The 21,997-nt window shown below is 39.2% G+C and overlaps 1 long non-coding RNA gene across 3 annotated transcripts in view; it reads right to left on the bottom strand.

Moving 5' to 3' along the window:
• LOC137470759 (uncharacterized) overlaps nt 1–21,997 on the bottom strand; it is a 63,455-nt gene that overhangs the window by 8,331 nt on the left and 33,127 nt on the right. Inside the window, exons 2-3 of one of the 3 annotated variants that reach the window (XR_010997238.1) lie at nt 21,763–21,909; nt 12,050–12,126 (exon numbers count right to left, since the gene is read on the bottom strand). This is a non-coding gene — a long non-coding RNA (uncharacterized lncRNA). Of the gene's footprint in view, nt 1–12,049; nt 12,127–13,074; nt 15,261–21,762; nt 21,910–21,997 lie in introns of those variants that run through there. The other 2 variants (XR_010997237.1, XR_010997239.1) reach the window with 2 other exon arrangements.

Below are 21,997 nucleotides of genomic sequence, written 5' to 3'. Positions count from 1 at the left end.
TTCTGTAGTCACCACGAGGGAAAGAAAAAGGGAAGGATGGTGTTGATTCTCCCTCTCCTATGTCTCAGATATTGTTTATTCTGCAATGCATTATTTATTTTAGCTTGGTATTTCTTTTTAAAATGTCTACACTAGACTAGACCGCTATGATTTTAAGCCTCACAGGGAAACTTTAGCGAGTTATGAATAACCAGGGAGTGGGATTTCAATGTAATTCAGGAATGAGAACTAAGCAAAGAAGAATATTCAACCTTTTCATGGAAGGATTGAGTATTCTTTTCAAAGTCATATATCAAAAAGCCACATACAATGGAAACATTCTCTCTCCCTAGAACATAAAAGAAGAGGGAACTGCCTGTTATGTATTCTGAAATGATCCCTTTTCATTACAACTTCAGAATTTTTCTCTCTGGGGATCGCTGACTTCAAACCATGAAGAAAGGGAGAAACGACATCATACTATTTCCATTAAAAGCAGCCATGTGTAACCTATATTTTTTCCTTTTCCTTTTTTGTCCCCCATTTCACAATAATATTTGCATTCCAAAAAACTTCATCTCTTTTTTTTAATGCACTGAGGTTAAACAAATGAGGTTGCTGCTGACAGTGTTGTTCATACCACTTGCGTGCTCCTTGTTTTAAGCCAGTACGAGAGAAACTGCTACGTCTGTGTGAAATTAATTAGAAAACAAAACATTCCATCTTTCTTCATTTGTCCTGCTCCTTCTTGTTTACCATAATTAAGTTATGGGAAAATCATCTTACACACTAGGAATACAAAATTCTCTGACTCTTGTAAATGCATAAGCTAGAACTGACTTGATTTTTTTGAGTGGTCCTACATAGTGCATATTGAGAAAACTCTTGTTTTCAGTCAGAAAAGAAATAAGAATAAATGATTCAGAGAAAAGAGAAGAAATCTGAAGAAAAGGGAATAAATATTATGAGGCAAAGGTTTCATCTGGCTTTTAATAGCGTGAAGAAATATAAAATTAACAGACAGTATAACACAAGGAATATAAAAGAAAAATCAACATAGTCCCATAGAAGGATTTTTCTAGGTTCAATAAGACTGACTCAAGAAGCTGACTTTGGATTTATCAATAATAGAAATATAAAATAACTGTAGGAAGAGTTTAGAGAAAAGAGGTAAAATCTGAGTGTGAGACATAGCCTAAAAAATGAAAGAGAAAGCAGCTCTTACAAGTCACACATTGTTCTTTAGATGTTCAAAGCAGTGTACAGACATTATCAATTAACTCCCATATAATATCAGTTTAACACAAATAGGTTTTTAATTCTCTTTTTACAAATCAGGACACTGATTTGCAAAAATGTAAAATAGCTTGACTAGGGACCCCGTAATAGGATGAGACCATTTGAGTCTCATTCTTCTATTCTTCCCCCCAGATGATAAGACTACTAATCAAAAGACCTGGGTAAAGCATACTGTATAATGCACACTTTCTATTTTCCACAGTCAAATCACAGCAATTACAGGGGCCATGCTTTATGAATTTCTGAAATGTGAGCTATCAGAAGAAAAAAAAAACATAATGAGATAATGGCATAAAAATATTAAAATGTCAAAAAAAAGCTATATTAAAGAGTATATGTTTTGTAAATCAAAGGCAGTATGAAAACATTCAGATGGATTTGTCTGGAGGCCTGAGCTGGTTTCTCAAAGCATGTTTTACCAATTCTGTTGCTGTGCTAACTTAAGCCTGGACTCTTCCAACTCTAAGCATTCTGACAAGATGGTGCTAATACTATCTAAAGCAATTCATGGGCTACAAGCAAAATTAGCAAGTATATTTAAAATCTGCATGTTGATGAAGGTCCATGATGTTTGATGTAACTTGCTGGAAGCTTCAAATTACTGATCTTTGCAACACACACAGGGCAATTGCCTTTCTGAAGTCACACAGAGATTTGTATACGTAGCTGGAATTGCTAGTGAATATAAGGAAAAACTGCTTTGAGTTCATTAGAAAAAATCCTCTTCTCTGAGGGTGAAGACTAATTCTTGCTATGGGGGTTGATATTAAAAGGCACTCTACAGATGTTCATTGTTACCATCAGTGGCACTTACAATACAGTGTGTTTGTACAGGGTATCAGATTGTTATTATCACATCCTGTTTGCTAGAATAACAACACAGTACTACAGCACTAATTTTGCTAAAGACTAGTATTATCCTTTCTGGAGTTTAGGAGAATAAGATTGGATACTGAAAATACTTCTGTTTCTTCCTGGTGCTTCCAATAGGCATGAGTGTATTTCTTAATTGTTATTGAATCATTCTCTCATGTGTATTGGTTTTCAAAATGTTTTGAAAAATGCTTGCTGAGTAGCTGTGGGAAGTGAACTGAATGTCCAGTATGCTCCAAGTGATGTTAGATTTTTCCTTTGTTTTATGAAAACTGTGTTCTGTATTATCCCCAGCCTTTAAGTGGTTTATGATCTTTTCCCACTGCAAATCATCTGCAAAATTGATTAATATGCTTTCTTTCAATCATTCCTGAAACTACTGCACACAGAAAACCCCCAGAAGGCACTGTCTCCCAATTAGCACTGGGGTTTTTTGAAGGTATTTCTCTGCATTCCCATACTACAGATTATAACATCAAAAAATTGAGATTAGGATCAGCGTCTGAACAAGCAGGAAGGACATATGTTCTTAGGGGAAAAGATCTCACACACAGAGATATTTTCAGTAAATAGCAGATTATAAAAGCTCAGAAAAAGCCCAGGCTTTAAATTGGCTTATTTTAAATGCTGTTCATTCCTCTGCCACTTTTAAAGCAACATTTGGTCCTTATGAAGACAGAAAACCAATAGCATGTGACCCAGCCAGCCCTGCTGGAGTAGGCACCTCTTACTCATATGGAAGCTTTTGCCAGAAACCCAAGCACATTACTGCCAGCTTTTGCCATGTTTTCCTGAGAAACTGAGGCGACTTGCTCTTGATTTAGACCTCAAGCAGTTCTAAGACGGCCAAGAAGAGCCCTTTGTTATGGTTCATCTCTTTTGTTTCTGCCTCCAGAGGAAGAATAAACCAGGCACAGGCAGAGGCAGGAGATGACAAAAGGCATTTCCTGAGGGAAGGCAAGTTGAATCTGACCATTCAAGTTGTCTTTTCTTCTTGTGTGAGTAAAGGTGGGAGGAGGAGAGACATTTGGGAGTCCCACCCAGCCCCACACCTCTCCTTCCCAGGGCTGATGAGGAAGCAAGGAGGTGAAATAAAGGCTAAATTCCCCAAAACACTAGTTGCTTTGTGGTTTTTTTGATCCTTTTTAGGTCTACCAAGGCACTTAGTGTAGGAGACTTGTCATTGTTCTGGAGTTCCTGCTTTATTGAAAGCCCCATATTTTCTTGGGTATGGAGCACTGTGATAAGAAGAAAAGTAACTGCAGTTCTTGTCACTGGGGTGGTTCTTTTATTTTCTGCAGGGTTTTGCATAGTGCCATGGTCAAAGACAGGCTTCCAGACAGACGCCAAGCTCCTCATGCTGAAAGTTTATTTTTTAATAAAAAACTGATCAATATGGGTCATGATTAATAAGTGATGAGATCTGATATATTATTCTATAGGTAATTTTTAACATTATATGATTTTTAGGTTGATGGCAACATAAAAGTATGTTTGATGATACAGAGTAGCACAAATTAGTAGAAAGGTTGCCTCACCATGTAGATCTCAAAAATGTTTTTTGGGTTCAGATATCTTGATTTTGAGGACTCATTTGCCTTCTTGTTATCTATTTAAAACAGGCACAAACTCATTGAAACACAAGTGTGATGACATTATAAATTAGGGCCTGTATTTTGAGAGGGAATTATATTAAACAAGTTTTTTTTATAAATGAAAAATTCTAAAATTTTAGGATCCCTTTGGTCTCCCCAAGCCAGTACCTCCTGGGCATTTTCCTCAGGGATGTACCTTTGTCCAATTAAAAAAAAAAAGCTAAGCAAGTGGTGAGATTAATTTGAGCATTCATTATTTCCGTGGCCGATAACACAAGAGTGGCATGTCAATGGAAGCATCAAAACAATTTAACTTCTCCACATTATTAGGAAAGCGCTGTTTGTCCAGACCCAGTACATTAAAATGTGGATGTTATTGCCTCAAATCACAGCTATCCCTGACTGAAACTGTAAGAGAGTGGAACCATCCAGGAGAGAGTAGTGACAAGTGTATTTTAAACTTTTCTTCTTGTCACTTGAACAATTTTCTGTTTTCTACAAAAAATTTAAGACAGTGTGTATTTTTAGGGTTTTTATTTTTAAATTACAGTGTTTGCACTGCCAACATAAAAGGACATTTTATTACTTGACTTGACATTTTGCACGAAACTCCAAGCACATTGTGACCTTCCTTATAAGCACTAATTTTTAGAATGTGTTTTAATCAATCTAAAGCTTAAAGAGTGATCAGATGAAAATGTTTGTTTCTTAATACCAGTAAACTGTATGCTTAACCACTTAATTATCTTTTACTATAATTCAAAGGAAACAATTTATCTGATCCAAATGTTTATTCATACTCAGAGAAGAAAGCTATCTTAAGACAAAGAAAATACTTTAATTCTGTGGTCTGGTCTTATATTGTCTGGATATCTGAAAATATCATTCTAACATTTCCTCTGAAAGGGATTCTTTCATACAGAAAACCAAAAGAAAAGGAAGTGGGAAGTTTGTTGGGCAATGCTTATGTTTTGTGAACCTTCAAACCCAGGCTACAGTTGGTTTATTGGGTCAGATGATACTTCATCACATGAAAAAACATCTTTAAGAAATTAAGTACATCCTAGTGGATTAGTATATGCATTCCATTTGTTTTTGAAAGAATTAAACAATGCGTTTTCTTGAGAGGCAAAAGGAAACTTTCTTTCCCTTACTCTTCTGATGTTCAATTTTAAAGTTTTCCAACCACATATGGTTGATGTGCTGGAGCAATGAAACCGAGAATAAGAATTTAGTGCTATAATTTCATGAACACTAGCAGACATAAGAGCCCACTGTTAAGTGGTTCAGCCAGAAATCAATCTCTTGATTATAGATGCTTACTAGTTAAAAAAATATTATTTGATTGATTACAGCAGCCTCCATTATGCCAAGGATTAGAAGCTGATTATTGTGCTAATTACTGCGCAAGAATAGGTGTGATACAAATGAGAGAGTTAAGAAATCATATGGAAAAACAAAAGACAAATTTGATTGTATACATGTTCACTACCACCTGGAAAAAGAGTAACACAATTTTGGTAAAATAGGACTTTTTCCTGGAAGCACAAAAAGTGGACAGCACTTTTGAGGACAACCCTAAACTAAGTGTACTGATGTCTAAGAAGCTTGGGAGTGTTAAAAGGAAGAAATAAAAGGAAGATGAAAATAAGATATAATTCCTATGCTTCTACAACGTAATGGCCCAGTAAAAGAAAGGGAAAGACATCAGCATAGGAGTGCTTGAATTCAAACAGATACATTTATCTGATTGTTTTTTTTTTACTCCTGGGACTTACAGAAAATTCAGGAAAGAATTAAAAATGGTAGGCTAATTTGGTAGCTGTCTTTTCAAAATCGAAGTCTTTCTTCAAAGGCCAAATGCTAATTTCTACCTCTTTGGCTGGGAAAATTTGCAGAAAACTCTTGAAAAGTTCCACTTTCCTAACTTTAGCTTGTAGATATTTCATATAAATTGATCTGTAGGAATGATAATAAAGGCAAAATTTGGAAGAAGAGAACTGAATTGTGCTTAAGCCAAGGGCTGAATACAGAGTGAGGCAAAAGTGAATTAAAAGAATTAGCAGTCGATTTGAGTTCTGTGGGCAGAGAGATAGTAAGTGAAAAAAGTTAAGGGATATGAAGATTCTTAGCAAACACTATATGATCTGATTGCAGTTTTCTCGGTACTTTGAAGTTCAGTGAGTATGGCTTCAGGAGTCCATTAAAATGAGAGTTACAGTAGCTGATGCAGGAAATAATTATGATGTGACCATGAAGGATTTTTACAGAGATGGAACCTGGTAACATTTCAGAAAAAGTATCAGAAATTCAGATAAAGATTTTTTTATTATATTTTAATATAAGGATTTTAAGACAAGGATTTCCTATTATATTTTAAAATAATTTGTGGTTTCAGAAGTTCAAAACTGAGATACAAAGAGCAGAATTGGTGTCTCAGTGATTGAAAATTTTACTGAGAAAATAGCTTCATTCAAAAAAAATAAAGTACACAGAGAAGCTGAAAATCCAGGCAGCATTTCCGTTCCTGGTTAAGGCTTTACTTCTCCTTGTCTTTCCCTTGAGAGAGTGTGCAAGGTGCTTCTTTATCTTTCTCATGGTGAGTCATGGCTAGTGTCAGCCCTAGTCATCCTTTGCACACAGAAAACAAAATTATATTAACCTTTAATCATCTTGTTCTTCTCTTAAAATACTTAACTCACAGAAGCAAAGCTCCTAAAACACATGCCAACTCATCCAAAAGTATGATTTTTATTTGCACCTTGTCTGTGGAAAAACATTTGAATAAAGCAAGAAATGCAGATGTATTCAGTTTACATACACCACTGACAAATACCACTAAAAGCAAGGTTGACAAATAGAGTATGATGGCATTTTCATTATTGTCACCTCCTTCTATATAGCCTAGAACTTTATACAAGTTCTAATGGAATCTAGTGGCAGCTTGGCAGTACATTCACCAAATTTTAAAACTTTAAAATTTAAAGAAAACATTATTTCTGTGAAATAGCACTTTTGTATTAAATGTATTCAAATATTGATTAGCAAATATTGTTGTCCTAACCGTAACAAAGCTTGTGGGTTTCTACCTTGTTTTTGTTTTAAAAAATTTCACATTTTTAGGATAATACACTTTTTATGTGCAACTTTGTACTTATCATTCCATTTTTCAATTAAAATAATGATGGAAAATTTCCAGTTGCTCTATCACCTCTAGATGGCCCAGTCATATGAAGGGTAAAACATTTTTGAAACTGTGCTCTTTCTCCACACCTTGACAGCACTTTATTTTTCAACCTAAATAAATTGGATGCATCAAAAGATTTTATGCTGCTCTTCCTGTTTCATCCTGTGTCAGTCTCATTACTTCAAGATACACAGCTCTTCCTTCCTTCAACAGTTCCCTTCAACATTTCTACAGTACTTTCTGACTGTAGCAGGTCCCTGTTTTTGAGATATGTTGATATAATTTGGTGGTCCTAAAAACTTATCCTTTTGTACTCGTGTTTACTGAAACCCCATTTTCAATGCCTCTTTTGACATTATTTCTATGAGACCACATGGGAGAACACTAAATACGCTTCATAAATTCCCATGCTTAAGCATCAAAGAATCTACATCAGCCCTACTGGCATTGCAAGTCATGTTACAGCTTTTGTAGATTGATACACATCTGTGGGGGGCAAGGTCTTTCTCATATATCTTTAAAACTGTGGCTTAAAACTTAAAAAAGAGGAGCTAATGTTTTAATACAAACAGAAGAACATAATTTGCTTGTGAAAATGCACTGAAGTCATCCAGAACAGCATACTCCAAACAGAAGTACACCACATAAAACACTCCTCCCTCTGTGGCTGCAACTCTTTGTTTCATGTACACAGATGTTAGTGTGGACAGTATAGGGAACATCTCATGTTGCACTCTGATGACTACAGAGAAATACTACTGACAGTCTCTTCTTCTGACCTCTCTCCCTCTGCATTCAGCTCAGCTCTCTGCTCTGCTGCAGGGAGTTTACAGTATACATTACAGGGACACTAGAAACTTCTGGAGGAGTGTTTAAGAGGACCCACAGAGGCCCAGGGCTCTTTGCAGAAAAGGAGGTGTTTATGCCAAAATTCCTGGTTCTCGGTGACTTAAGTGGGAGCCACAGGGCTGTATTAGTCTGGAAGGTGAGGGCAGAAGGCTGTGTGGCTGAATGACAAAACCTCAGAGTATACCAGGCAATGCTGGTGGATCACCCATCCTCACAGGAAATATTAAACTGCCCTTCGAGTTAGGTCGTTGTAACTGAGTCCTGTCCTTACGTACACAAAAATCTGAGCCTCACAATGCCTATATTTTCTACAACACAGAGGAATTTCAGAATCCCTGTTTGGCGCCTCAGATTCCCTGTACTGTACTTATTCAGCATTAGCCTTGGAGCAAGACACTTTTGAGTAGCACCTTGGTTTCCCCACCCTGTGGCACCCAAAGAAAGGATCAACCTAAAGTTAGCATGCTAACCTTGCCTGCATCTGCAACTAGAAGAGAGAGGGCCTGCCTTGGAAGATCCGTTCCAAAAAATATAATTTTTGAAGCAGCAACCAGCAGCTGTTCCCCAATTGTTCTTTGTTTTTTTCCTGCCTTCTGAATCCAGCATCAACATAAAGGCAGAGACAGCCCCTTTCACACTAAGATATAGTCTGGCAGTCAGAACAGTTTTGTAGGATGTGGGGATTTGAAAGGAAAAAGGCAGGCTCAGGTCCCCTACTGTCTAGCAGCATAATCAAATGGTGAAATTATTATTTAAAGGGATTGATACAAACCAAACCAAAGCAAACAAACCCTGAAAATCAGTGATGCTGTCTTAAAGTAGTTTGTTCATAGCAGATATTTGAGACTGTTCCAATAAAACTGTTTGATTGAACATCTCTCAGGACCTAAATGTCTAGACCTTGATCATGTTTGGAAGTCAATTGGAACTTGGCTGCCTTTTGTTAAGATATAAAGTTTCTCTAAGTTTAGGAGTCCCCTGGATTAGGCTGAAAATGCAAAAACACATTTTTTATCTTTTCATTTGGTTGATCAATTTTGTATCAACTTTTATTTTCTTCCTCTAGATCTGGCAACTTTAGATTTGTTCACTGAATGAGGAAGGACTGTGATATGCCTTGCAGAAGGAATGAATTTTGCAGAGTTCATCCATTGTGCCATTTTTCTTCCAGGTAATGGAAAGGTTTCATGTATTTCTATTTTTTATGTGAACAGTTTTTCTGCATTCTCTTTTATGGAGAGTAATTGCACTGTTAGTTGAAGAGATGTTCATCAAGAAGAATTGGTCATGGGAAAACATGCACTTTGACATGAACCAGAGCAGGAAATGGAGAGAAGAGGAAAGTGTCTTAAGGAATAGGAGTAAGGAATTTGATTTTTTTTTTTTCCTGAGAACATGAGGGCATGAAAAGTAAGCAGCGTTGTTCATTAAAAGAGCACAACATTGTTCAGGCATGACCTTGCTCCTTCCCAATAAAGACTGTATTGACATCTGATCTGATCTGGGGAAAAAAGGCTGATGAGAAAAAGGATTTCAGTGAATAGATTTTCATTTAAACCTACTGACAGCAGTACAATAGGGAGATATAAGCAGTTTCCTTAGACCTAGTTCAGTAAATGTTGAAGGAAACAGGCTCTCAGAAGGCTGATGCCGTCCAGTGGCAGGTCATAGAGGGCCTCCAGCGCTTCTGCAGTAGATCTGTTACTACTTAAAAATAGCAGATACTTGTTAAAATGTAGCTATTTCTCATCAGCTTTAGACTGGTACTATTTATTAGTTCAGACGCCACTGATTCCAAAAGGCCAAGGCAGTTCCTTACACAATTAGAAGAAAAATATGCTTTTGACTCCCAGTAAAGTTTCCCTCCCAGCTCCCAGTTTCCCGCTCAGGCTCTTTTGTGAGGCGAGTGGTGAGACTGGCTTTTGTGAAGAAGAACCACACATGCAACCCAGACTCTTCGGACAAGGCGCCATCATTCATGTTGCTCGCATGCTGACAAACACTTTGGTTGTGTTGCTAAGGCAATGGTGCTGGTGTAGCAAACACATCACTGTTAAATACCCCTCCAGGGCAATGGGGACGGAGGGCAGCAGAACCAGATGGTTCCACTCATTCCCAGCAGTTGGCCACCGCTCTGTGCGGGGCTGACTGGGAGCTGCTTTCCAGAAGGACAGCCAGTTCAGAAAGCTTGTGGGCTGCTTTTCTTTAATTACCTCTTTTCGAGAAACATATCAAAGGACATTTTCTTCTTCTAAGCAACACATTCAGTCACTCGAAACATTTCCAGGCAGCGCGGGCTGCAGCAGCAGTGTGAGGGACCACTGGAGTGTTGAAACACAGATGTGCGAGGGGCAGGAGCAAGAGGCAGGCAGTGTCTTGGGCTTGCAGCCATAAAGGGTTGCTGCCCTACCCTCTTTGGTGTTTGCCAGTGGCTTTCTATATGGGACACCTCTCCCAAAAACCCCTAGGTATTCTCACATGTCTGTGGTGACGGCATAGGAGCTGTCACAGGAATGGGAACAGGAGAGCATGCTGATGCCAGAAAAAAATGCGATTAGATGCTTTCCTTTCTTTTCCTTTTTTTTTTTCCCCACACAACAGTTAGAAAAAAAATAGTAATGTGTACCTGCTTTTATTCCATTCCTTTTATTTTCATTTCTCATTGCTTGGAGGTAGGAGAGGGAGGTGGAGCACTTTGATTGAGGGGGGTTGCCACAAAACATGAGTTTCTCATCTCGCCTGTGTGTGCGGATCCAGTTTCCTGTCCTTGATCCCAGATTATTTTCTCCCGTCAGGAGACAGCTGGTTTGGCAGAGCTGAGCAAGGAGCGGCTCTGCTGGCAGTGCTGGGGTGCGGGGCAGGGGAGGGCTGCCATGGCCGGGCAGTGGGAGCAGCGCTTGAGGCCACGTGCGGGTGACCGGTGGCAGCGAGAGGTCCTGTGAAAGCTGGCGGGACAGCCTCCTCTGGCTGTCCTCCAACCCACGCTGTTCACAGGCTGTTCTCAGCCTCGCCTCGTCCACAGGATCCAGCCAGGAACAGAACGTGAATCCTTTCTTTATCGGCCTCAAAAGGCTCCTTTGATGGGCAGGCCCACGCCTGCCATCGCTGTTTGATCCCCCGCTGCTGAGCCAACTCTTTGCCAGTAGCAGGTGACATTCCATCATCCCACAGGTGCCCTGAGGGGGTCTGAGCCCCGAGAAGGGGCACAGCCAGGTCACAGCACCTCCACTGGTACTGTGCTCAGGGCTGAGCTCTGCCTCCCGCACAGAAGCAGCTTGTTAGAGCTTGTCTGCTGTTCACAATGTGTTTGCCTGGTGCGATTTTTGTCTTTCACCCCACTACTGCCCTAAAAGACTGCAGTTTTTTGGAGTGCCTGCCTGCCTCTCTAGAAGGCACAGTAGCTGATTTCCCCAGGCAATCATGGCAATTTTGGGCCCCTGGAGCAACCATCAGGGAGGCAGACATCCCCCCAGTGCCACAGCACAGGCGAGCCCACACAGAAGTGGTGCAAAGAGGTTCTTTGGCATCGTGTCGTGTCTGGGTTCTGTGGTTGGGCTTTGGAGAACATATATCCCAGCTTTTGTGCACCTCAGCAAAGGAGCAGGAATTGACTCAAGGAAAATAAATAAGGACTTTTAAAGACATGTTTGTTTATGGACAGGCTTCCATGCATGCATCTTATGGCACTTGGCATAAAATATAATTAAAACAAGCATCACACTGAATATGACTCAGAAAATAAAAATGTCTTTAAATACAATTTAGCTGCCAGCAGCTGAACATTCTTCATTCCTCTGGGGAAGGAGTAAGGGAGACATGAAGTTATGTGTCTACAGAAGTCATAAGACATGGGTATTTTTAGAGGAAGTACAACTGGGGAAACAACTGACCTGTGACGAGGGTTTAATACCAGAAACGCTCCTGAAGCCACCTAGCTCCTAAGGGCAGTTGGGCAGCCTTGGTCAGGCCCTTGGGAGAAGGATGGAGAGGGAGGTCAAGACCCACCAGCTCAGCTCCTGCAGCTGGTCTCAGGCACCCCATGGAGGCTTACCTCCACCCAAACATATCTTCAAACACTTCTATTGACAGGCTTGGCTGAAGGCTGGTTAACATCAGTAAAACAGTGTGAGATCCTGAATGCCTGCCACCAGTTTTCTAAGGTTTCTGCCTTTTTTTTTTTTCTCTGTTCCCATTCAGGTCTTCAGGCGGAGAGGCAAGTAAAGCTGTCTTGGGAATACCCTGCAATATCACGCAACTAGAGATGCTGGGGGTGCTTCCTCAGTTCCACACCACACCTTCCAGTGCCTGCTACCATCCCAGGACAGTCAGAGCTTGGTCACAACCCTGAAAAAATGGAGATGCTTTTCTGCATTTGTCACCTTTTTTGCCACCAGCATTGAGATGAACCAACACATTTGCTCACAGTCTCTATTGAGAAATCAAGGATGAACACATGCAGAGGCTGAGGAAAACTCAAACTGTAGATGGAACTTTTTTCTTTCCTCATCATGCTCATATTAACAAAGTCAGAAGAGTACTTTTCTGAAAGCAAAGACCTGTCATGCTGCGGAGCTGAAAAGGAGGGTATTTATTGGGTCTCACACAGTTTTTTTACCTATAGATATTTTACCACTTGTGTGACTTTTCAAAGACATTTGCCAGCATTCTTTCCACTAAACATACAAGGACAAGGGTGTTTCTCAAGGAGGACTTTATTTTCAATACCTCTGGAAAATAATATGTCAGTCTAGAAGTGTCTGTGATTTTCCCACATTCTTCACAGCAAAATAGGGAAACTTCAACCTTTCTTCCCTGTTAGTTTCATATTTTATGTTTATTATCTGAATGTTTTCTAGTGGAAGACCCTCAAATTCATTTTCATAGAAATGTTGTTTTAAACCTGATGCAAGAGTATGCAAATATTGTGAGGTTGTTTCATGAACAAATTAATTAATAATTGTAGGTTTAGGTTTTTTCCTTCTTATGTATTAGAAGTCATCTCAATATAAGAAACATAATAGATGCCTGTTTTGGATTTCCCCCTTCTGCTTGCAAAAGAAAATGCAATTATGCTACAGTTCCCGTTGCAAATGAGGGCAATACCAAAAACCCAAAAGAACATGAAAAGAGTGAGGAAGAAACTTGTTTAACTGCAGAATCTACAGGGTAAAGTTGCTCTTAAGAAAATCCAGTTTGAGATTACAGATTTATGAAATCAAAGATCTGAAGTGATTTATGCTTATAATTAAAAATTCTTGAAAATCAGATATTCCTATTTTTTGTCAAAAAAAACTAGATACTGTACCTGCATAATTGTAATTTTACTGCTGTAGCTCAATGTCTTCTAGAAAATGAAAACTGCATATAGAAGATTGATGTATGTTCTCACTATTTCATTTTAAATGTGTTTTCCAAGAGGTTAGATCCTACTCTGAGCTGCTTTTTCTTAAATGAAGTGTTCAAATTTATTTCTAAATGCATGTATATGGTATATGGGTCCTCTACTTTGATGGATATCCTTTCTATTCTGCATGCATGTAACTGGACAAAAGATTATTCAGACATCAGAAAATGAAGCCAACTCAAAACTGTGTATTATTGTGTTATACAAATACAGGGGCTTTAAACACAGTATTTTTAGTCTTGAACTTCATCTTCCCATTGCATCCTGAGAGAATAGTAACAGGTAAGGAACTGAAGAGTCAGCCTTGGAGCAAGGATTTCTCTGCTGAATTGACTGGAACTTTGCCCCTGATTTTGCAAGCAACATGTTTGAACCCTTCTACTGCACAGATTTAGCTCTGCCACATATTCCAAGTTATACACAGTCCAGTGGTTTGCATCATGGGGCAATAGATAGTGACTAGGCCAATGCATTTGGTGTAGGCAATGCATGTACTAACCTCCGTTTCCACGAATATACAGACAAATACATAAACTGCAAGAAGACAAACAGACAAACCCATAAAGCTCATAAACAGACTGTGTGTGGTCGTATATTTAGGTACACAAATACACCAGTAGTCAGGGCACCAGGGCACTGCCCAGGTGCTAGCTGCTTGGTGTGCATCTGCAGGTTTGGAAGAGGAAAGGAGTCAAACAGTGCAGCAGGATGGGAAATCTGAAAGGTGCTACAGTGATGCAGGAAAGTATTCAGACTATTGTGCATAACAGACATTCTCTTTCAACTTGCTACATTTGAAGAACTTCCCTGGTGTTTTTTTTTTTTTTTCCTGTCTGTCCATTTATCTGCAGTTTGGTGGTCTGAATAGAGAAGAGAAAAGGAAAAAATGGCACTTGCAAACAAAACAGCAATGTTGAACATCCTTTATAACGCTTGCAGATATAATTTTGTCTCCTTGGAGACCTTAGACTCTGCCACATATTAACTTAATCTACAGAACAGAATCTCGTGACCAGTGTAAAACCTACAGGCAAAAATATCTCAGAGTGCTGTAAATGGGCTCTGATATTATCCAACTGCTTTTTTCAGGTACCTGAATGCAAGTTTGTTAAAATTACATCTTGGCTCTCAAGGTTAAAAAAAGGATTTGGTGTTCCTTACTGATCACCAGACATCTCAGCTCTGTCCAAATGCATGGTGGCATTTTCCCATGCACCAGGAGGAAATGGAGCATCTCATTGCCCTACAGCTGTGACTCCACCAGCAGTGAATAGGCGATGACAGATGGGATGTTGGGTTTGGAATTCACATGATTTCTGAAATCCCATGTGCTTGCTGGTGGGCATGGCAGTGTTTCTTCTCATCATTTTACACCCAAAATTTCCCTCTACTGGTTTATCTTAGAACAGATAAAGACAATTACTCTATGTATATGTATACATTACTATTATTTGGAAAAAACCCTCAGATATTTCCTGCTCCTTTTCCACTCCTGCCTCCCACCATAGACCAGCCCAGCCCACCCTGGGGAAACACTCTTCATGCTGAGGGCATGCATTGTGTGGGTGCTGGCAAGTGCTCAGGGGTTACGCCAGGAGGGAGACAGCAGCTGAGTCAGAAGCGCTACAGCAGCGCTGGGCTGGGGGCAGTCAGCAAAGAAAGAGCAGAGAGACAATTCTTCTGTTTCTGGCTGCTAATGAGCTTTCGGGTGGCAGTGTTGTTCTCATCAGGACTATTTGTTTTTACAGGCTGCTCTTTGTTGACTTTAGGCTTGTTTTCCTTGCCATGCAATACAAATATTCTCAGGCGTTAAGCTTTCCTTGCCCCTACTGCCTTCTTTTCATGTGGGACCATGTAGGACCTAAATTTAAACTTGATTGATAGCATTTAATCCAGGGAGGGTCAGAGTGCTATTTTCCTGTTAAATATTCTCTGGTTTGCTTCTTCTGTTTACAATCATGTCTTTAAAGTACTGTAGTCAATCCTCCTTCCCAATGAAATCTTTTCTGCTTTCCTTGCCGCTGTGGGATAGTTGCTCTTAATTATGTGGAGCCTCATGCCGCTTTGTCTGATCCTAGATGGAAAAGAACAACAGCTATGGGCCTTTAAACCAGATGATGCCATGACTTACATACTCACTCCCACTATAATAGATCGCAGGCCCTGAATTCCACTGCTGTAAACCACTAAACATGGAAATACGAAAGCAGTCCTGGTTGTGTTTTCCCTTTCCTGACAGTCTTTGAGAAACATCTTCCTTGAGCAACCACATGCTCAGCATAACCATATGAGTGCATTTTATAGCTCTGAAGACAGCAACCTTAGTGTCTGTGTCAGTACTGGATTTAAGTAAAAATTTTCTCTCTAACAGATGTCTGTGCAATCTTATACTTTTAATTTCACATATTTTGAGCGTGATAGCTCTTGCTGATGTCAGCTAACTACATGCATAGACTTTTAATGACTCTACCTAGTTTATACTGTCATTGCCTTTGTGGCAAAACTCTGACATTCTTAGTAAGGTGGAGAGGTTTAGCACTAGAGAAGGAAAGGGAGGGCACCCCCATTTAATGCTCTACACATTTTTTTTTCCCCTGGAAAATACATGTTATTTTATTGACAACTTGCAGTATTCTGTTTTCAAAAAGTTCCTCCAGTACTGATGAAATATGCATACATGCATGCACACAAGAGCAAAGGAAAGAAAACCCCCTGAACTACTATGTGAAGTTGGAGTAATTTTGAATTTTTTAAAAGCCTTTTCCATTTGTTTGCCGCTATAGTCATGTCATATTCTTCAAGACCTACCTGCAGGGTTCCCTAAAGTACATTGACAGTACTCTGCCTACACATGTGTACAAAGTTAACTCATTGGTGCTTTTCCACTGTATAGTTCATCAGGGTTAGGAATTACATTTTATAGGCTGTTGACAAATCTAGCCTAAATAACACATGTCCTGACTGACACTGTTTGAGCAGCTGGTATTTTCTGTTCAGACAACCTGTGAGAAAAATGTCTTTAATACACAGAATTTTGTGTACAACGTATATTTAAAATATATAATGGCAGAGAGCTATCTCACAGTCTACAACCTTGACATTTTGTACAGATGGTTCTGCATCTGGAGGAACATATTCAAACAAGCACACCACTTGAACTATGCTGTTAGGATCTTTAGGGCTTAACTGATAGGAAACCAACAGCACTAGACTTGCTTATGTGTAAAAAAGATATTGGATGAAATATTATTTCTCAAGTGGAAGTGGAAAATTTGGAAACGGAAAATTGGTCTCCTGAGAAATCCAAAAACAAAACACCACACTCATCACCCACCCCTCCAAAAGGGTGACAAGAATCCCTCCAAAAGCCTGACAAGAAAACATGAGGAAAGTACTTAGGAAGAACTAGGGATCAGTATTTGTCTAAGACCCTGTGAGCCCATGAACTGCTTGAAAATGGAAGAAGGGTCAACTAGTTTATCAAGAAAGAATCACAAGAAAAAAAGCTAAGTGCCTCTCTGCATCTCACGAATTTAAGAACAGACACCTTACCTAGTGTGGTAAAATAAAAAATTAAAAATAAAAAATTCTTTGTCTATCTGGAGTTCATTCATCTGACTTTACAATCATGGGAGGCAGGAGCAGCCACAGGAATGTCTGTACTAGTTGAGAGCAAATGGTCCTTTTAGTTGGTCTTCCTTCTCCCTAAGTGTCCATATATGGATGATAAAGGGTAAATACGGACAGGACAAGAATGCGTGGTTCTTCCCTCTTTAGGTCTTCTGACATGTCCAACTTTTTTTGAGTGACTAGAACTTTTGGGGACCTGATGCAATGTTATTGTTCAACAGCCTTCAATGGATCCTTGCTCCTACTACTTCTCCAGTCTGTGCCCATATGAACTCTCTCCTCAGACACAAACAGCTGCATATCTTTGTCCCATGAAGAACCATCCCCTTTTGATTACTCCAACTCTGGATCTCACAGCCTTGGTATGATGGTTAGTACTTCATACATGGGAGTAGACGATAAAAAGTTAAATCCTTTTTTAGACAACTCATTATTTTGTAGAGATCTATCATATCTCACTCAAATTGTCTCTTTTTGAGTCTGAGGGCTACTACTGCTACTTAGTTGTACCTCTTGGAGGAGGTGTTTTGCACCATTCTCATCTTTATTGCATTCTCACTGTTTTAATAAATCCTTTTCAAAAGAAGGAGACCAATACATCACACACTGATAGAGCATTTAGTTTCTGGACTGTCTAGAGGGAATTTTGCAACTTCCTAATGGGCTACAGTAATTTAGACTTGGTTTTGGGTACTTCAGCATTTGCTTCTTGTTCTTGGCTTACTTAAGTTTTTGTATTTGATCTACTAGAATGCGTATTACAGTGTATGTTCCTTGCCTGGATACAACTTCATCTTTTCAGAATATCCTGTGTCTATAACAAAGAGCCCAATTTTGCTATTTAATCACATAAGCGTCCCTTTAACCTTTTTCAAGGCTTACCTAATAGATGAAAATTAAGGAACCAATAGCAAGATTTCAGCAGCATCTTCTATCTTCTTTTTTAACAAGCCTCTTTCAAAAAACCAAACAAACCAACAGCCAAAATCAAAACCAAAGCAACAAAGCCAACCAACCAACTGAAAAAAACCCCTAACTGCCTTGGAAAACACAAAAGAGACCCCAGAAACCCACTGTTATCCTTTGTAAGGCAAGCACAATGTTTTGGACTTTTTGATCTTGATGTTCTGAAAGACATTCAGAATAAACACACCAGAATCATGATACATGGAGAAGACTTGCAGCCCCAAAGGGATTTTATAGAATCATAGAATGTTAAGGGGTTGGAATTGATCTTAAAGATCATCAAGTCCCAAGCCCCTTGCCATGGGCAGGGACACCTCCCACTAGACCAGGTTGTTCAAGGTCTTATCCAACCTGGCTTTGAACACAACCTCCCCAGGCAACCTGTTCCAGTGCATCACCACCCTCACAGTAAAAAAATTCTTCCTAATTTCTAACCTAAATTCCCCCTCTTTCAGTTTGTACCCATTACTCCTTGTCCAGTCATTACAGATCCCAATGAAGGGTCCCTCTCTGCTTTCCCTGTAGGCCCTCTTCAGATACTGGAATGTTGCTATGAGGTCTGCACACAACTTTCTCTTCTCCAGGCTGAACAGCCCCAGAGCAGCCCAACAGAAGGTTGCCAGGTTTGCTCACAGACCGGGCACAGCCAGTCATGAAACCTCACCCTTGATTTATAAACACTAATTATCTTTTAATGTTACCATTGTAATTAATACTCTAGTCCAAGTTCTTTGTTTATATCTCTCCCTGGGGGAATAATTTATATTTTCATTGTGTTTCTTCATAGACAAAAGACTAAGAACTGCATTTTAAAAATGCATGAAAGCCTAGTAGTCCCTTCATACCCTATTTTAAATCAGTTGGTGTTAAATGTCTCTCAATAACATTACCTTAAATCTTAGTAACTGCATTATGTCTGTGGCTAACGCAAAATTGCCTAAGTCTGAACACCAGTGTTTCCTTTGTGCAAATGTAATGAATGTGGAAGGAAACCTGAACATAGCATTGAAACTCAGGTTCACACCTTTGCTATCCTACATGAAAATGTGAATTTCTGATAAAACAGTGATGATGTATATGTGGGGTTCTAGCAAAAAGCAGCTGAATTTACTGGGCTCCTGCTGGGTGTGCTGGCTTCTTTAGGAGAGCATCAAGGGGAAACTTGTCTACTAATAAATAGCATTTATGAGAAACATCATGATAGCACATATAAAAGGCTAACATAGAATAAAGTGGGAAATGTCTTTGACTTCGAAGTGAAGACTCAGATCATGACACTGCATGAATTTTGCTTTCACAGAGCAACTTATACAGAGGACAAAACAATGCAACCTCCTTTGAATGCCTTATCTTTAGTATCTCAACTCTCATATCTTTTAAATGAAGGCCTTTCTGAAGTTAGGTCACAAATGCCTGAGTTTCCAGGAAGTGCTTCTAATGAAAAGCAATGGTGCCAGATTAGATAGCACTCAATAATTTACAGCTTTCAGATCGTCCTCTTTCCATCCTGTTTAATGTACCTATTACACATAGGCTTTGCCCAAGTTCAGAATTATGGAATAATCATTCTCTCCCTCTCTTATTACTAATGGCAATGACAAAGCTATTATTCGTTTCAGTGTTGTAGAGCTAAAACCAAAATTACTGAAGGTTCTCAAAGCAGCTAATCATGAACAAGATGTAAAAACCCCTCTTCCTCCATCAATGTGTTGCTGGGGTTAGTTAGTTCACAGTTTGAAATTTTGTAGGTCACACATTAAGTAAAATCTGTGTCGGTGTGCTCAGGACAAGACCCAGTATCAACTGCACTAAGTGGGCATCATCCTATGCATTTTAATATGTTGCTTTTGAAACAGGTTTTCCTGGCATTTCTGGGGTACTTTCCTGCTACTTTAAGATACTCTGCTTAGAGTATCTGTCTCCTCTCCCTCCTTCCCTCCTTCCCTCCCTCTTTTTCATATTCATTGAACCAAAATGTCCAAAATTAAAATAACAGATATGGACACTACACAGATGCCAGGGCAGAATGTCAAACACTTCCTGTTTTTACACCAAGACTTAAAAAGTGTTTCTTCTCTCTTTCTCTGCTTCTGTGTCTACCAGCTGCTTCAGGGTTGTCATTTTACTAGACTTTGACAGCCAGTAACTGAACAACCAACTTCAGTTGTAACAGCATGGCCATAGATAAGGTAACTTCTGTAATACTTGTGATGGTCTGAAACAAATTACTTGGCAAAAAAAATCTTTCATTAAATGGGAAGACAAGGCGTCCTTTGAGGTCTCAAAAAGTCCAAAATTTACAACTTTTGTCTTGGATCTCTCCATTTCATCCTGGATAGTAAAGGAACAGAATAGTACAAAAATAACCCACCCAAAACTTCTGAATTTCTTTCAATCCACAGCAACTGCCTCAGGGACAGTTTTGTCTATTATGTGCTTTTCTCATAGGCTGTTTCTGGTAAACAGTTTGCTTTAAAAATGTCTGTCATTATTATCCCTGCACTTACAGGGAATGCTTTTATTCTAAATGCACAAAGTACACTGCTGAGACAGCCATGTAATCGATATAAGACTGCCTGATGATGTTCTGAAAAATATTACTTGAGGATCTTTCCTTGTAGCTATATCTTGAACTTGCTTCCTGTGGTAGAGTGTAATTGCCTGGATTTTTCCAATAGAGAAACCTTTATCAAAACATAAATCCTGTATAAGTAGCCTGGTGAGATGCATAAAGACTAGAAACTTTGCACGGGTTTTTCTTTGCAGAAGTCCTTTTTCTTTTTTTATGGTGCTACTTAGTTACTCTGAAAGATCAGTGGCCATTTCTTAGTCTTTCACACATGAGCTTTCTGAAAATTAAAGCCCACAATGCGTGTCATTCCTGTCTTAATTGACAGACAGATTGCATTTCTCTCTGTTAAATTTACTGATGGAGAGAACAGGTAAAAAATCAAAATCACTGCAAATCTAGGTTTACGATGGTGGTGTATAGGATAGGATAGTATAATAAGAAGCATGGAAACAGGCTTCCCTAGGAAGTGGTGGAGTCAGTCTTTTGGGAAATGTTAAAAAACTGAGCAGAGGTGGTACTGTGTGATATGGTTCAGTGGGCACAGTGGCATTTGTTCAAAGACTGGATCAGATGATTTTGGAGATGTTTTCCATCCTTAATAATTCTATGATTCTAAGTAATACAAGACTGACTGACTTTGTCAAAGTACTACAAGTCTATCCTTCTACCATCTTGTCCCATCTGGAGGCAAAAATATTTTTACAGTACAGCTCTGTTCATCAACCAAAACTGAAGATCAGTCATAAAAAAATTAATTTGACCAGTATATATTATACAGTTACAGTTCAGTTTGAGGAGAGTCCACCAAGATCCTTACATCCACCAGCAAGGTGAAGGAGGACCTTGGGATTCCCACCTACATTTTATTTTTAGTTATTGTAGATGAACATTGTAACAGAAAAGAAGAAAGACTTCTGGAGTGCAGCTTCAGAGCTTTCATTTGTAAAATGCAGGAGGTTATTGTCTCCTCTTCCCCTGAAGAGAAGTAGTCCAAGCCTTACCTAGGGAAGTAAAGTGACCTCATGTGAAGTATGCACTAAGAAGAATAGAAGGAAGAAGGAGCTGAGGGTAGGGAAATTTGACTGATGAGAATGGTCAGAGGAAGTGAGTTTGTTTAGTCTAGAAGGCTTGAAAATGAGGGAGGACATGGTGGCAGTTTTCTAATATGTAAACAGTTATAAAAAAGATTAATTTGTTGTTCATTATGTTCACTAGTCTTAGGACAAGAAATATTCAGATTAAGTAAAGAGCATTTAAGTTATGTATTGGGAAAAAGCAATTCTTATTAAAGAAATGTTGCAACAGGTGGTTCAGGCAGCCTAGGCTGAATAGAAGTCTTCCTTCACTGGAGATTTTTGGAAGATAGATAATCCTCCCAGTCAGATCATCTTGGCAAGTATCATCCCACCTCTGAGTAAAAGGAGGGCATAGATGATATTCTGTGGTACTTTGCAGTTTTGTACTTCTGTGATTCTAGGATCCATTTTTGGAAACATGTAAAGTTTCTAGCAGCAGCCTGCTCTTTCCAAAGCTGCTCAGGAGCCTTCTCACCTCTCTGGAAAACCCATGGCACATGTGGTGCTAGATCAAATACCCTTTTCCATCTTGGCCACTGCCCAGAATCTTCCTATGCCTACTGGATG

This window comes from Anomalospiza imberbis, chromosome 3, assembly GCF_031753505.1.
Source record: "Anomalospiza imberbis isolate Cuckoo-Finch-1a 21T00152 chromosome 3, ASM3175350v1, whole genome shotgun sequence".
In the NCBI taxonomy this organism is placed as follows: domain Eukaryota; kingdom Metazoa; phylum Chordata; class Aves; order Passeriformes; family Viduidae; genus Anomalospiza; species Anomalospiza imberbis.
The sequence above is the reverse complement of the archived record's forward strand: the minus strand, read 5'-3'. Positions and strand labels throughout refer to the sequence as shown.